This window comes from Bos indicus x Bos taurus, chromosome 10 (genome assembly GCF_003369695.1).
Source record: "Bos indicus x Bos taurus breed Angus x Brahman F1 hybrid chromosome 10, Bos_hybrid_MaternalHap_v2.0, whole genome shotgun sequence".
In the NCBI taxonomy this organism is placed as follows: domain Eukaryota; kingdom Metazoa; phylum Chordata; class Mammalia; order Artiodactyla; family Bovidae; genus Bos; species Bos indicus x Bos taurus.
This window is the reverse complement of record NC_040085.1, coordinates 83,075,279-83,092,744: the sequence shown is the minus strand read 5'-3', so window position 1 is coordinate 83,092,744 and position 17,466 is coordinate 83,075,279. Positions and strand designations below refer to the sequence as shown.

General features: G+C 50.2%; 1 protein-coding gene across 22 annotated transcripts in view; it reads right to left on the bottom strand.

Moving 5' to 3' along the window:
* Nucleotides 1–12,974, bottom strand: part of NRXN3 (neurexin 3) — a 1,811,822-nt gene extending 1,798,848 nt beyond the window's left edge. For 15 of the 22 annotated variants that reach the window (XM_027552557.1, XM_027552544.1, XM_027552553.1 and 12 more), the window contains exon 1: nt 12,647–12,943. The gene's annotated coding sequence lies outside the window, so the exon portion shown is untranslated. Of the gene's footprint in view, nt 1–12,646 lie in introns of all 22 variants that reach the window. The other 7 variants (XM_027552545.1, XM_027552555.1, XM_027552571.1 and 4 more) reach the window with 1 other exon arrangement.
* Nucleotides 12,975–17,466: the final 4,492 nt, after the last annotated feature.

Here is a 17,466-nt window from a genome sequence, read left to right as displayed (position 1 = left end):
GCCTCATCAGAGTCAGAGCCCAGCATTCAGGCAAGCCCCATTGCTCCAAGGCTAGCAGAAACGCAGAGGAAAACCAGCCTGCTCGCTTCTGGTGTTCCCCCTGCTTTGCCAGAACCATCCTGCCATCCCCAGAAGTGAATCCAACCTCCATCTCATGGGGCGCTTGTCTACCTGTGCAGGCTCACTCACCTGCAGGTCAGGCTGAAGATGTGAACTCTCATGTCCTGGCAAGCTTTCCAGGAATTTACTATTTTATCAATGACCCACTAACCCATCTCCTTCTTCTCATATCCCCTGTCTCTTTCTCTCGTAGCCCTAGACCACGTTTATGGTCCAAGTCCCTGTCCTTCTTCCCACCTGGATTCACATCTGCCCAGTGTAGAGCAGCTCAAGATGGCCCAGGGGGACCACATGACTCAAGGGCAGAGGGGACCTCAGGTGAACACACAGGAAGGGCATTCACAGAGGCACCAGAGGAGGGAGGGTGGAACTGCAGGTGAGAGGCATCTCACCAATCACAACAGGGGGCTGGAAAGTGGAGGAGGGAAGGAGACAGAGGACAAGCATCGCCAAGGGCTCCTGGACCCACAGACCGAGAAGCAGGCCGGCCTGGGGCTCTTGCCAGAGAGAAGAAAACTGGAGATGGCTCACGGCACAGAAGGGCAGCCAGGCCCCAGCTAGGACCTGCATTCTCCCTCCTCCGGTTCTCCTCGGCCCAGGACAAGCAGATCTGAGGGCTCTGGAGAATCCCCCTTGTCATCCCCACATTCACGATTAGCACACCCAACAGGTGAGATGCAAGAAGCCCAAACAGGGCAGGATTCAGAGTGTCCACCGTCTGTGAACGTGACCTCTCAAAGCCTTGGTTTCCCAGCCTGCAAAGAAGGGAATAAGAATTCCTACTATTCCAAGCTGTTGCAGGCATTCAGTGAGATAATTTCCATGAAGTATTCTGCACAGTGCTTAGCATCTAAGAGTTCCATATGAGGACAAGATTATCAGCATTTTCTTAACTTCTCTGGTTTTTCTTCACCCCCAACTCATCCTTCAGCTCTCTGTGCAAACATCACTTTTTCCAAGCCACCTCCCCACTCAGAGATGGGGTGTTAGAGAGGGTTCAGATGGTCAGACAGACCTCAGTGTTAGTTCCAGCCTGGACACCTCGCCATGGCTCAGTTTCCTCATCTGTGACAAGGGAACAATAATGACCGTACCTCCCTCCCTCCAAGACTCATTGTGAGGACTAAGCGATACATGTGAAACCATGACAACAGGATCTACATATACTGAACACTTAATAAATTTTAGCTATCATTTCACCCCTTGATCCCATCATTCTAAATTAGATTTCCATAACTCTCAGTGCATTCATCATTTCTAATTACATATTTCTTTGTGTTGTTTAATATTTGCTCCCTCCACCCAAGTTTAAGTTCCCCGAGGGACAAACCAAGTGTCTCTCTTGAATGTGGCTGTATTCCCAGCACCTGGTACAGTGCCTGGATATAGTAGGTATTTAATAAACTCCTGCTGGATGAGTCAATGAAGAGAACATTAATGCTGGCATGCATAATCACCAAGGTCCCTTCCAGCTCTGAGAGTCTCTTACCATTCTCTATTTTTTGACAGTTTTTGGAAGAAAAGTTTAAAATGAGCCCCAGAGAAGCTGTTCATCAATCCTGGGGGAGGACTCAGGGCACTTTGCTGACAGACTCCCCAACCCTCAAGTCATCCAGAGATTTACTCTGATTTTTTTGTTATTAAAACCCAGGAAGGAAGGCTGCAGGGTTTCCAGGATGGGACCATTCTCTACTCCCTCAGGGCAGCTTGCATGCAGGACATTAACCAAGGACACTAACCTGGGGAGTGGGGACCCAGCCAGGAGAGCAGGCCTTCCCGTGTTAGCAACAGACAGGCAGCCCTGAGCCCGGGACACCAGACCTCACAGAGCAACAGGCGACCACAAGCATCCCCTGTCCTCACCTTTCCACCTCTCCAAAGAGAGAGGGCTTCACATGCACAGACATCACGTGCATGAAACAAGGGGGACTCGAGGGCTGGCCCCGGGTATCACGACCTCACCCAGCCACAGAAGGTGCTTGCTTCTGAAGCAGATTCCTGGGCCACCCTAGAACTTTTCCATCAGATCTGCAGTGGGGCCTGAAGACGCGCATTTTGTAAGAGTTCCCCAGGCATTGTGATGCGTACCAAAGTCCAAAAGCTGCTGTTCCAATGAGAAGAAAATTGACCAGTATAACGGCTGCCCCACTGGATACTAGATATGTGAAACCAATTACTTCTGCACTTCTAACCTAACTCTGGAAACAGAAACTGGCCTATTCTACCAACAGCTGCTTTGAAGCAGCTATTCTGAATCACCAGCTTACAGGTCTGATGGATCACCTGGGAAGCTCTAAATATACTGATCCTGGAGTCTTACCCCTAAGGATTGATTAATTGGTATGAGTTGCAGTCTAAGACTGCATAGGTCTAGGATCTTAATATGGTAATTCTAACATGCAGGCAAGTCTGAGAACTGCTCTAACTTACCCTTCCCACCCAGTTCACTAATGCAGACTCCAAATACCACAAGCACCCAGAAGAGCCTTTACCCACCAGAGGCTCGGCCTGAGAGGTCATGGGCGAAGAAGGAAACAGACAGTGTGGTTCACATTGCAAGACTGGGATTTCTGAGGCTTGGAATCTGGTCAGAGAATCCATCCTAAAAGACCCAAGTCTCCGTCTCCCAGAAGTTGTAGGTGACTTGCTGACCGGGCATCCGTGTCCTCAGTGTATATGAGTCAAAAGAATAAGGCTGCAAAGAGGTCCCCAAGTTCTCTTCCAATTTTTATTCCAGCTCCACCATTTACCAGCTCTGCAACCTCAGCAAGTCAGGTAACCTCTTCAAGTCCCACTTTCCTCCTCTCTATAATGGGAATATCATTATTTAACACTTGCTCACTGAATCCTCACAACCGTATATGCAAAGCATTTAACATTGTTGCTGGCACACAGTAAAAGCTCCATCCATCTTAGCTGATGATAAAATAAGTCCTTCTCTGTTGCTTCATTCTTTTCCTTTTTGCCTTTAGAGGGGCTTGGATCCTTGGTGCTATTCTGCGGATCTCAGATACTCTTCTAGGGCCCCCCTTTTCTTGCCAAGCTTGCCCACCTCTTTGGTCTTGAATTTTCTACCTAACTTTTCTGAGCCTCAGTTTTATCTCCAAAGCGGGGGTATAAAGAAATACTACTCCTGCGTTTACTTTAAAAACCAATGAGCTAACCTATGTAGAGTGCCAAACACAAGACCTGCCACAGGATCACTCAAAAAAAAAAAAAAAAGGATACTAGAGAAGGTGAAGAATGGTGGCTTCTCCCCCCTTGAATCAAGGTTCAGCCAACTCCATCTGCTCTGGCAGCCAAAGGGAAGAAAAGGTGTCTCCTAAAGGCTCTCGGGAAGCTGAAAATTCCAAATGTGGGGCCAGGGGGAGAGGCAGCCTTGCCTGCCTGCCACCCCTCCTGGGGTGATGCTGAAGAATGCTGACTCCAGCCTGGGCCCCTCTCACCGGCTCCCCATCCTCCTCCCTCCATTTAGCTCTGGCAATCCAATTCCCTTTCTTCCACCCGGAAATCGATGTTTAATTAACACATTATTGGAAAAATAAACACAGTCTTCATGGGACTGCAACGAAGCTAATGCAGCTCAGCTTGGGGGCCACAGACCATCCCCTGAGTGAGAGAAATCCTCTACTCCTATTCCCTGCTTCTCAACCAAGAAAAAAATTCCCCCTTCTCCCTGGAGTCCTCCAGCCGGGGAATCCCAGCTTCCCACCACTGTGTATCCTCCCTTCCAGTCTCTAGGCAGAGCGATCACCTGTCCCATCTAATCCTTGGTCCTCAGACACTGATACAGGGAAGGAAGGGAACCAGGTGTCATTGCATATATCACAGCTTCCCAGGTGGCTCAGATGGTAAAGAATCTGCCTGCAATGCAGGAGACCCAGGTTTGATCCCTAGGTGGGTAAGATCCCCTGGAGAAGGGCATGGCAATCCACTCCAGTGTTCTTGCTGGAGAATCCCATGGACAGAGGAGCCTGGTGGGCTACAGTCCATGGGGTCGCAAAGAGTTGGACATGACTGAGTGACTAACAGACGTCTGACATGATTACAGAAGGAGGTACCTCCTTTGGGACTTCTGCAAGGTGTGGACGGGCCCATCTCCCCCTTCCCTCCAGACTAGAACCAGCACTCATCCAGCTGAGAGTTCAGTGGCTGTCTTCCCCTGGCTGGAGGAGGGAGAAGACCCAGGGGTGGCTGAGCAGGAGATGGGCCCCAGATGCCCTCTTCAGCCCCCAGACTCAGGGGCTGATCTGAACACCTGAATTTCCTCCTCTGCCTCCCTTTTCAGACCTTCCAGCTCCCACCACTTCTGCTCCAGGGTTCAGCGTAGCAGGCAGGGCAAGGACTCCGAAACAGCAGGAATTCTGGGGTCAGACCCAAGCTTGGGTCAGAGGTCTGCGACTTCTCCCTGTGTGGTCCTAGACAAGCTATTTAACCCTCCTGATCAACAGCCTCCTTGTCAGACAAAAGAGGACATCACCCATTACAGGAAATGTGGCAGACCACGATGCTCTGCCAAGAGCAAGTGCTAGCTGATTGTCCACTCGCCAGAATCTCCCACTGGGGGCGAGCCCCACTGCCAGGGCCAGGACGAGTGTGGCCCATCAGGGATCAGGGCCCCAGAGCAAAGCAGAGCCAGACAGGGTGCAGGTTCTCTGCCTTCTGCCCACCCACCACCATCATACATCAAACAACACAGCCTCCCTCTGCAGCTCTCTCTTCTGACCAAGGTAACTGAGTCACCACAGGAAACAGAGTCTCTCAAGGGCCGTCAGAAAGACCCCCAGCAGCCTCCAGTCCCTAAGCCATGTTAATGCCACTGAGCAGCAGCAGCATCTTCAGCAAGTCCCAGGGTTGTGATCCAACAGCCCAGCAAGCAGGTCAGCTCCCAGACTCAAGTTCTCAGACATGGAGGGGTGGGTGGGTGGACCAGAGGACTGGCCCACAGACGTGCAGTGACCCAGTGTGAATATCAGAGCATCGGAGGCAGGTCATTGGGTTTGAACGTGATCTTGTCACTTCCTTCCTGCATGACCTTGCCCATGTTATTTAACTTCTTTAGGGCTCAGTTTCTTTGTTTGTCTTACCAAAATGTCAAGAGTACCCATCTTACAACGTGGCGGAAAGGTTAACTGGAACAATGCATGTCAAGTGCTTAGCATAGTAACTGGCAAACAGCCAGGACTCAAACGCTGGCTAGCAGAAAGAGTTGTTGTAAGGGAGTTAGGTTAGTAGTCGTCATGTTGGTAGCAGGAGTAGTCAGGAGATTAAGGTCTTAATCCTTTAGAAATGGGGGACAAGAGGAAGTACCTCTGGGGGAAGGCTCTTCTCCTAGGCACCTTCTTGCCCTAATATTTGATTTCCCTTTCTGGCACACCTTTTCTTTATCTCAAGAACAGAAAGTGGGTGATGTCATCCCAAAGAAGGATGACCATATATTTTATCATCCAAACCAGGACACTTTTGAAAGCTAATAATTACACTAGGACCAAGCCCTAAATGGGCCTGTCTCTACAAACCAGGGCAACCGGTCACCCCATCTCAAAGTCACACAAAAACAGCTTCCCATCCCGTCTCAAGGTCCTGGCAGAAGGTAAGGCTTCCCAGCTTCTCAGAGTCTACTTTGCTCTGGTCTCCCACTCCCCAGCCCCAAAATACACAAACAGAGAGACAGACAGACAGACACACACTCACAGATGCAGGCCTAGGATATCTAACCCCTTCCTGAATCGAGGTCAAGTCCAAGCCTAGGATTGGAGTACAGGGACTAATAAGAGCCCTTCCCCTTATTCCATGACCTCACACTCTCCAGCCAGCCTCTGGAAACAAAGACAAAACACAGCGAGGCTAGTGTCTGGCCCCACACCTCACTTTCTTGAGAAGCAAGGGCTTAGCAGTCTGGGAGAAGGTGACAAGCTGCCAGGTCTTCGGATCCAGACTTTGAATGGAGCCCCTGCTGCATCTGAGCTTGACCATGACGGGCAGAGCTACATGAGATTGAGGACCCGGAGCACCCCCACTGGGGCCTCTTCCTCCAGCACACTCAGGGCATGACCTTGACCCGCACCCAGTGACTCTAATGACCTTGGAGAACAGCCCCCAGCCTCCCCCTACTCTCCTTCCAGCTCTGCAGGAATAGTCAGCCCCCATTAAAGGCACACCTACTCCCTCTCACTTCACAAAGCCCACCCCACTCTGTCCAAGGAAGAAGGACAATTCAGAGGGCATCTCAGGCAGCCTCCAGCACCATTCTCTTTGAGAAAGAGCCTGTGTCCCATAGACCCAGCACGATGGTATAGAAAGAACACAGCCCGGACAGCCAAAAAACCTGGATTCCAGCTTTGTCTCTCCATCAGGCTTGGCATATGACTCTGGACAAGTCACTGAATCTCTCTAGGCCTCAGGTTTCTCATCTGTGTTGGAGAGTTCTGAATGAGATGATGGCTCATCTCCCTTCTACCTCTAATAGTATAACAGAAGGGTCATAAGCTTGGGCTCTGGGATAAGAAAGATTTGAGTTCAAATCCCTGATCTGCCATTTTACCTTCTTACTTCACCTGAGTCTCAGTCTCCTCCTCTGTCAAAGGCAGGGTTTCACAGCACAGTCATCGCTCAGTATCTGCGGGGTACTGATTCCAGGATCCCTCTCAGACACCAAAATCTGCGGATGATCAGGTTTCTTACATAAAATGATGCAGCATGGTTGGCCCTCCATCTCAGAGGATGCAGAGCCCACGAATACAGAGGGCTGACTATATACTGCACTGAGCTGTGCAGAAAATTAACAGAGATACTGAATGCAAAAAAAAAGAAGGAAGGAACTTTTACAGAACTTGGTATATATTAAGCACATCAGCTATGGTAGCCATATCACTACGATTACTGTTACTACAACTTGATGACAATAACCAACTAGCATTAGTGGGACCATGAAGGAGACAGCGTCACTCAGCCGGGCCTGGAAAAGACCTTTCTATCGGACTTGGACATTGCACATTGCAATCCCTCTAGCAGATCTGGACTTGCAGGCAGGGACAGCCAGAGGCAAAGTTCGGCTCTCCCAGAAGACAGGTTCCAAGCTTAGAACCCCCAACGCCAAATCCATATGGTTCTTTCTGCCAATCAACGAATATTTGCTGAGCACCTCCGACACGCCAGAAAATGTCCTAGGCACTGAGAACACTGCAACGAACCCAAAGAGACAGAGACCCTGACCTCATGGAGCCTGCTTCCATGGGGAAACAGACAAGATTACCTTAACACCCGGTGGGTATTGGAGCGTTAGGTGGTGAGTAGTTGATGAGAATTAAAGGCAGAAAAATGGGCTGGAAAGGGGCCAGGCAATCGGGGAGGGTGTTATTTCAGACGGCCCCTTAGGCGAGGCCTCTCGGAGGAGGACTCACTGGAGCAGAGCCCTGCAGAGCCCTGCCCAGGCCCGGGACTGCCACCTGTGGCCGGCCCAGTCACACCTCGCCATCTGCAGAGCAGCCAGGGGTGCCCTCCAGGGTCAGAGCTGCAGTGAGGCTTGGCGGTCCCTCCCCCAGCAGATAGGTGCTTGAGGGAGGCCGGGCCTGATGGCAGCAGGAACCGAGGCATCAGGCCTGCGAATTTCTAGGCAGTGAGCTTTGGAAGGGACACTTCGACTTTTGCAAGGCTCCCATCTACACTCAAGGCTGATACAAGGGGAACGCAGCAGGGGGATCCCAAGAGCCTTCTCCTCTGGGTGTCTGGCCCAAGAATCCACCCCCGAGTCATCATCCTACCCCTCATTTGTCCCCTTTCTCCGGCAATGACGTAACCCTTTCTCCCTAACGGCTCAAGGTCAGCCCTGGCAAGGGAGTGTGGACATAGGAAACGTCCGACAACCAGCATTTTGCTCCGAGGATTTTTTTTCTTCTCTCTCTTAGGAAAAATGTTTTCCCATCTCATATATAATTCCTAATAAAGAGAGACACACCTTTAGCCAAAGGAAAAGGGAAAATGGCGTCTGGTAGTCAAGGCAGCCGAAGCCCAGGAGCCTATGGGGTGGGGGCGGGGGTGCTCAGATGCCATCCCGGCCGAGGGCGACTGCAGCTCTCTGGGGCTGCAGCCTCCGCCGCCAAGGCCGAGCCGCCCAAGGGTGGCTGGTGCCCAGGAGGGCAGGGCCGATCTCTGCGCTCTGTCCGGGGCTTCTGAGGTGGCGAGGGAAACCCTCAATTTCGCCCACCTCGTCCCTTGCCCCCCCCTACCCCGTCGGCATCCGCCCACCCGTCATCCACGATGATCACACCCACCCACGGGCTTGCTCCGGGGAGCCGGGCTGGCTCACGAGGCTTCCCGCCGGAGACGGAGCGCCTTCTCCCCCTCCAGTCTTCTCAACTCCCTGGAATACTCCATCGCCCTGTCTCCCCCACCGAACACCTCGGCTCTTTGCCGTCCTCCCCACGAGTGAGGGTCAGGGAGCGTCACCCCCACACCTCCCCAGAGCCAGGCGCACTGTCCGCATCCCACAAGCACACTCACGCAGCACAAACAGGCAGGCAGCCCCCCGCTCCAACCTCACGCACCATGTTGACAATCCAGGTTGTCCAATTGGAGGCACACGGGGCATTTGACAAAACACAAACACCCCTCCAGCGCCGCCCACCTCCACCCCAACCGCGAGGCCACACAAAGGCCACCCAGAAATTTAAGATCAGACATCATCCGGGAGAGTGAGAGCTGGGTAGGACAAAGACATCACTCCAGCCTCTCAACAAACCACGACAACCCTGGGAGATTCTGCCGTGCCCTCTGACTTGACACAGGCCACCGAGCAGAGCTGTGTGTTGGGGTGTGTGTGTGGGAGCATGCACATGTGTGTGTGGAGATGGGGGGGCAGGTATCTGTGTCTCTATTGTCCAGGCATCAAATCTCCCCAGAGGTAACCCAGTCCAGACTCCGCTTTCCCCGGGTAACCTTCCTCCAGTGTGCCGCAAACATATATTACACGGATGGTTAAATTGGATCATTATCACCGGGTGCTTATTTGGCAAAAGGGGAAAAAAAAACCCATTAATGTCATCTACCCCCATTCCAGTCCTCCTCCTATGAAGTCCCCTCCCCCAAAGAGTCTCCAACATGCTAATCCCATGAACTGCGACAACACCACAGTTTTGGGGAAAGCAGGATGGCGAGAAGAAAGCAGAGGGCGGTGTAGGGAGAAGACGGGGGTACCGTGACTGCGTTTCCCGTATGAAGACTGGTGGAGAGGAGCCATGGTGGAGGTAGGGGTGGGGAGAGCCGGAAAACCAAATGGAACCAAGCCCTCGATCGCCTGAGACTGTGGGAGTGTGTGTGTGTGTGTGTGTGTGTGTGTGTGTGTGCAAGAGCATGTGCAAAGTACGTGTGTAGATGTGCCGACTTAGCGCTCCTATCAGAAGGCTGCATCCGTGTGGCATGTAGGAAAGGCCATCGCACCACTGTTGTGTTGCAAAAAAAAAAAAGAAAAGAGCCGCAGAGCCATCAGAATCAGAATTTTCTCATCCAGGCAGAAAGGACTCCAGGAAAGGGGGGAGGGGGTAAATAGGGGTAGGGGAGAGCGGGTGTGTGCAAATGGAAGCAAGAGAATGGCAGACCTGGGGGAGGATGGAGGGGACATTGGTGGTAGGGTGGAAAAAATTGCACGCACACAGAGACACAGACACACACACACGCACAATACCCAAACGCCAACCCCACCGCTCCACTATGCATCCGAGACTGACAACCCGTCCCCCATCCCTCCGCTGCCTCTCTGAGCCCCCAAAGCTGATGCCGATGGGTTTCCGTATCTCAGTTTTGCAGCAGTGGGCTAATTACAACCAAGCCCCCTCACCAAATTAACCCCTCCCCTCCTTCTCCTTTTTTCTCTAAAAGGCCAATTGAAGAATAATGTGTTTTTAGAGATAATGGATTTTTTCCCCCCTAGGAGCGAGAGAAAGGGGGATACAGGACAGAAATTCTGCCAACCGGTGACTTTCGAGCTCACCTCTGTCTCGCCTCATGTCCCCATTTGCTGTAGCATCTCATCTACCATTTTCCAACCATCCCCTTATCCCCCACCACCCAAAAGAAAAGACCTTCCTACCATGCACATCGACAAATACATCAACCGCCACCCAATCTCAGTAGCCGATCTCAAAACCCCAAGCCTCAAACCACCTCGATACATCCTTTCCCTTATATAAGCAGCAAATCATCAACATATTCAGTAGAAACGCAGCATTAAAATCAACCAGAAAAGGAGGCCAGCCCTCCGTCAACCCCCTAATAATGAATAACAGGGAGCTACCAGAGAAGCAAAGACGTAGTTGTCTCTCAAAATCCAGAATCCCTTTGATTTCTTGCCCCCCTCATCTTAGGAAGCAATTTTGGAAAATTATTATTTCACTAGAAAGGGCCGGAAAGCTCCAGAAAAGGGCATTCGCACAGTCCAGTTGTTTAAAAAAAGAAAAAATTAACCCAGCCCTGTTGCTCACTTTAATAGCTAACTTCCAGCGTCCAGCCTTTTCCCCCTCTTCCAGAAGGAAGACTGACTCGCCAGATGAACCCCAGGCTGCAGAAAATGGGCCAAGAGCCCTTACTCTCCACTCCCCAACCAAGGGGGGAAAAAATCAAACAATAGGAATGTCTCTGCACAACCAGCACCCATTTGAAATATCGTTCGCCCCAATATGACTTAGGCAGATTAAGCCAGAAGATTAAAAAAAAAAAGAAAAACCAGCCTTGCTATGTCTCTCCCTCTCTCCCCTCCATCCTTCAGCCACGTACCCAGTAGCCCTTAGGTAAACTTGCCCATCATAACCAGCAGGACCATTTTAACTTGAAAGGCGACGCAGAAGCCCTTGGACGATGAAGGGAGGCTCTACCCAGAACCGCAAATTCATAAAGGGCTAGTTCTTCGGGCTCCCCAGACCTAACCTCCAGGTGCCCCCAGATAGACTATCCTGGGTACTAAGTCACCCAGCGCACTGGGAGTTCAAATTTCCATTGGAACCTTCATCACAAAGGCAAACGGTCATCTAACCACCGAAACTACACAATCCCCCAGGTGTGACAAGGAGCATTGTTCTCCCTCCAGGGCCATCCACAGGACCCAGGGCAAAGGAAGAATTAAGAATGTTAGGGTGGATCATGGGGGTAAAAGCAAACCATCTCCCCAAGCGGGAATGACCGGAGCAAGACGGAAAATGACCGTTCCCCTTTTCCCAGTTCTCCTAGTTGGTCTGACTCTGTCTTGCTCCATCCTAGCCTAGCTCTCTCTGGGTGATCTCTGACCTTTGTATTTAAAGAAAAAAAAAATTTTTTTTAATAATGATCAGGGAAGAGGAATCCTACTTTACCTAAACCCCAGTAATGGTTATCAAAAATATAATTTTCTCACTGCATGACGATATTTCTACATCCAAATCCAAAGAAGAATGCATTTAATGGAGGAAGGGAGAAATTTATTTTTTTTAACAAGTAATCACAGGGTAAGTCACCTGCAAAGCAGGCGAGCCCATAGGTTGGTATTACATCACTGGCCTAGGAAGGGATAGAGGGTGCGGGGGGGGAGCAGATTTTTTTTCCCTTGTCATCAGGATGATGTTTCTAGAGCAGCTAAGTTTTCTGGTTAAAAAAGAGAGAGAGAGGGAAAGACCTAAAACTCTGGGAACAACACAATGCCTAGTAAAAAATACATCGAACCAGGCTTTAAGGTCACTGAGAGCTTGCAAAACCCACAGTGCTTACACAGAGTGGAAGTTTTCAGGCAAGCCTGCTACTAAATCATTAATATAAACAAATGGAAGGCAGAGGAGGAAGATTCCCTTGTAACTGATCCAAACAGGAGTGCGCACACACACACACACACACTCCCTATTTCACCTTCTGTGAGTATGCCTACCTCCACAACAAAATAACAGGACTCCAGCCTGAATCTTCATACTCAAGATCTACCTCCTTACACCCCTTCCAAAAAATATCACACATACACACACACACACACACACACACACCCTTCAATTCCTCAACAGCTAGGGAAATCCCTGTCTCAATTCAATTTTGTCTTCTTGTGATCCTCAGAGCTTCCCTTCTTCTCTTTCTCGTTTGATCTAGCCCCTTCCCCAGAAAATAATAATAATAGGAGGGGGAGGTGGTCATAAAATGCAAAAAAAAAAAAAAAAAAGTACCTGCCCCAAATGAGGTGGTAGGTACACATCATTTCAGACTAACAATCCACACAAATAGAAGAAAGACTTTTCCAAAGATTAAAAATCTAAAACATTCTCTGACTTTTTCAACATCTGGAGCCAAAAGACCCAACTTCTAGGAGAAACTGAAGGAAAAGAAAGGCAGTTGAAAAGCCATTCCCATGGTCAGCTAAGGCTGTCCGATCCAGCCTTCAAAAAAAAAAAAAAAATCTAGGTTGGTCGCTCCCAACTGAAAACTTCTACCCTCTCAGGAGCAACCTCTTCCCCAGAATGAACAAGAAGCTTGAGTTGTTTCACACCCTGCCTGCCTTCCTCTCCCCCCCAGATCTTACCTTTCCAGTTGGACAGAAGATTTGGGGTCTGTCTGTCTGTCTGTCTGATGTTTAATCAACTGAGTTTGCTGGGTATGTTTCCTCTTTGGAGAGGCTCAAATTCCGGAATCTTTCTGTCTCCTTTTTTCTTTCTCTCTCTCTCTTTCTGGGAGGGAGTGGCGGGGAAGAAGGGAGTGGGTGTTGGAGGTGCAAAAAGCAGGTCCTTGGTGGCTGGAGATGCTGGCGGCTGCGAGAGGGGAGGACACGCTCGCCTCTCCCTCTCAGTGAGTTGCATGCAAGAGGAGATGTGTAGGGCTGCGCTCTGAGCCTGAGACTGCCGGAGCAGCCCAGGAATTTCACGCACTCCAGAGCCGGCCCCTCCCTCTCCCACACAGACCCCAGCATTTAAAGAGACAGGCGGGCTGCCTGGTTCCGGGCTCCGCCACCTCCTCCCCGACTGTTTCGCAAACAGCTGAGAAGATCTCATCAGGGAGGGGCACTCTGCAGCCCCCTGCAACGGGAAGGCCGTGTCAGGAGCTCATGTCTCCGCTCATCCCAGCCTAGGAAGGTTCTTCACTAGAGCTGGAGCGAGAATTGAAGACAAAAATCCCCATCTATGGCTTAATCTCCATTTACAGCTTCAGCAGACTAAGCCACTTCCTCACTGCTGAAGATGCACGTGTCTCACTGCAGACTGAGGGAGTGGAGAAGACCCTGACCCACCAGTGTGCCTCAGTTTCCCCCAAGCAGTTGTTCTTCCTTGCAAAGTCATGGCAACCTCTGTGTCTCTGATGGGGGTTAGGGCTTTAAGTAGGACACCAAGCCATTTCTCCTGCAAGCCCTCTGAAAGCTTGCTTAGGACAAGGCATAGAGCGAGGGACAGGGGACAGAGAAAGGAAGGGGACCAATGGGGCTTCCCCCCTCTTCAAGGGCTCCTGCTGGCAAGGCAGACAGAGGCACAGCCCAGCCCGTCCTCAGGGGCAGCAAGCTAAAAGAGACGGGGGCAAGAAGAATCAGGCTTGGTGGTGGGTCAGGAGGGTGGCTCCCTCTAGCATCCTGAACTCAGAGCCTAGACATTTCCACAGCGCCCCCATGCCCTTCAGTATCCATCACCAGTTTTGCCAAACTAGGCCGTGTCTGTGGCAACATTTCCCCAGTAGAGTCTAAACGAGAGATGACGGTCGGTGGCCCCAGACACAAGGTTTCGTTCATCATCAGGCCCTGGTACCCGGCAGTGGGATAATAGCCGCCCGCCTCTTCTCCAGCCTCCCCTTTCTAAGGTCTGCATAGTGCATGGTCCTTCAGGCTAGCACCAATGGCCGGGATAGACGCTAGAGCTGTTGAACACTCACCACGTGCCAATCCATGGGTCATCTCATTGAGTCCAGGGAGGTTGGTGCCCGTTGACTGTTGAGGTCCATCTTACAGTTGAGGAAATCAAAGATTTAGAGAGGGTCCCCCATGGTCACCAAGCAGGACATAACCAAAATGAAGGTGTATGGACTCCAGAGCCTGTCTGCTCACCTTCACTTTCCACTGCCTCCCTTCCATGGAGGATAGTAGTTCTTATACTTCTGCCCTTTCCTGGACATCCTTTATCCCAGCAAACTTGCTAGCACGTGTGCTGAGCATTGTTCTCACAGCAAACCTAACAAGTAGGTCAAGTCTCCTGCCCCAAGGAGTCTTCTATGCTTTGGTGGAAGACAGAGGTGCATTCTTATAAAGCAAGGGGGAAATAGCAATCATGAAAGCAAGGTAAGGTAGGCTCTATGAGATTGTCAAGAAGCAAATGATAAAATTGTTTTGGAGATGGAGATTATCAAGGCAAGCTTGATAGACTAAAGTGATCTTTGGGCTGGGCTTAAATGGACACATGCAATTCCAGCATTACCGGTCTACATTTCCATCTGTTTTAACTTTCAGATAATAATGTCATTGGTTATGTTTCCATGGGTCCCCGATCTTCAATACCTCCATGGAACCCAGCACTTAATAGGAATATAAACATGTCTTAACTGATTAGGTTCATGCATGACCCCTCACCTTTCACCAGTTTACGCTGGACCTGGACTGCCCCGTCTCTGATCTATTCCCCCTTGCCTAAACTTCCCTGAGGTCTGCACCTTGTTTGTTTCCAGAATATGGAAGGGAATTTCAGAGGGCGCAGTGCATGGGATTGGGCAAGCTGTCTAGAGCTCCTGGGGGAACAACAGTGTAAAGGGATCACCATGATCCAGCAGGACCCTGGAAACAGCCAGGGCAGCTGTAGACTCAGCCCTGGGAACACCAGGAAGAGGTCTGAGGGGCCCCGCGGAGTATGAGGGTAGAAGCCCAAAGGCAGAGCCTGAGAACTCAGCCCAGCGGAGGTCGGCTCCCACGGGACACCTCCAGCCAACACCAGCTTGGGAAGGACACACCCTCACGAAGTCCACTGCACGTCACAGGACAACTAGGGTTAGAACACACACCTGGATTCCAGCCCCAACTTGACCACTTTGTGACTCGAATTGTTTTTTCTTTCCTAAGTCACAGTGTCTTCACCTGCAAAACGCTGACGATGCCTATACTTGCTTCATAGGACTGTTTCAAAAATTAAGCGACAAAACACACCCAGAACACCTGCCCCACAGAAATGCTGAGCGAGGGCCTGCTTGGCCCAGGGGTCTGCCTCTGCCCCTGTGTGGAATTATTAACTTTGGACTGCCCCCTATAGTTAGCATTCCCTTATTTCATCATTTCATGCTTAATATTTCAGCTTCTAGGAGGTCGTAGGTACTACCATTTACTTGTTTTTAGCCCTTTTGCTCAGAGAAGGCAATGGCACCCCACTCCAGTGGGAAAACCCCATGGATGGAGGAGCCTGGTGGGCTGCAGTCCATGAGGTCGCTAAGAGTCGGACACGACTGAGCGACTTCACTTTCACTTTTCACTTTCCTGCATTGGAGAAGGCAATGGCACCCCACTCCAGTGCTCTTGCCTGGAGAATCCCAGGGACGGGGGAGCCTGGTGGGCTGCCGTCTATGGGGTCGAGCAGAGTCGGACACGACTGAAGCGACTCAGCAGCAGCGGCAGCCCTTTTGCTTCTTCCCTACTTTACCCTGTGTACCTTGAATAAACTTGTTATCACTCTATTCCCTTTAGTAGTTTCTTGGGCTTCTTGGGTGTTATTTATCTTTCAATTACTCTGGTGTATCCTCTTAGTCTGCCTTTTATAATGAGATCTTTGGGCTCATTTTACTCCATTCCTCTACAGCATCTTAGCTAACTACCACTCTGCTCATTCTCAGTGATCCAGCAACCCCTCAGATAGCTCCAGATTTATGAGGATGGATACATATGAAAGAGCAGAGAACAACCGCAATACAGACGATAAGACATGTGACGAAACCACAGGCAAAAAGCAACATCAGGCGTTTGCCCACATGACGGAGCCGAGGCAGCGATGGTACTGATTGTTTTTTTTTAGTTTTACTTACTTATTTGACTGCACAGGAGTCTTAGTTGGGACATTAAGTATCTTTAGTTGCGGCATGTGGGACCTTGTTCCCTGGCTAGGGATTGAACCCAGATTCCCTGCATCGCCCTTCGTGTGGCTGTGAGGCTGCTGCCTTGACTCCCAGTTCAGGAGGGGAACAAAATGGAACAGGAACTCTTCCAGTTTTTCTCCAATGCACCAGACTAACACTTTCAGGATGGAACAAAGAAGAATTTTATCACCAATCAAAGGAATAAATTGCCCATGACATTCTTGGGGGAAAAAAATCAAGTTGATAGAATGATGCTGCTGCTGCTACTGCTAAGTCGCTTCAGTCATGTCCGACTCTGCTCGACCCCATAGACGGCAGCCCACCAGGCTCCCCCGTCCCTGGGATTCTCCAGGCAAGAACACTGGAGTGGGTTGCCATTTCCTTCTCCAATGCATGAAAGTGAAAAGTGAAAGTGAAGTCGCTCAGTCATGTCCGACTCTTAGCGACCCCGTGGACTGCAGCCCACCAGGCTCCTCCATCCATGGGATTCTCCAGGCAAGAGTACTGGAGTGGGGTGCCATTGCCTTCTCCTAAGATGATGATGATAATGACAACAATATTAAACAGTCACCACCACAACGTCTGGCCCTCTGCGTGGCCCTGCAATAAGCCAATGCCAAGATGCTGTAAAAAGCATGTCTGGGTTGAAGTCCCAGCTGCAGCACTGGCTGGCCATGAGACCTTGGCTGCTTTACTAACAGTTCAACCCTCAGCTTTCTCACCTGTGAAATGGGAATAACCATGATGCCATCCTCAAACATTTACTGTGACAATTATATCAAAAGCACCTGTCATAGTAAATGGCACTTGGAAGGTCCACAGAGTATGTGTTATCACCATCAGAGTGAGATTTAAAATACTCCATATCTGAGATAATATGGCAGTAGCCAATCACCTCAGAGGCCAGCCATGAGCAACTGGTTTGATCCTAACAGGACATACCAGCTATCAGTCCTGAACATTAGCATTATTTCCACCCACCAGATACTAAGGTGAGCACTGGGCATGCACTATCTCATTTAATTTTCACAGCGCGTTGGCTTTATTATGTTATCTATTGAAATACATGCAATTGCATATTTGCAAATAAGACTGTGCCTATAAAATCAGTTCTAGGTAAAAGACTTAACATATACCTTCCTACTGCCCTAATGACTCTTGGCATGTGAATTTCAGGTTGCTTTGTCTGGGGGTTTTTTGCCTTCATTATATAGTTCTTTCTTTTACTTAATGATTCTCTCAATAGTCTTTGGAAAGCAAGGATAATGGTCAATGATCTCAGTTTCTTCATCCATCAGATAGGTAGGCACAAAC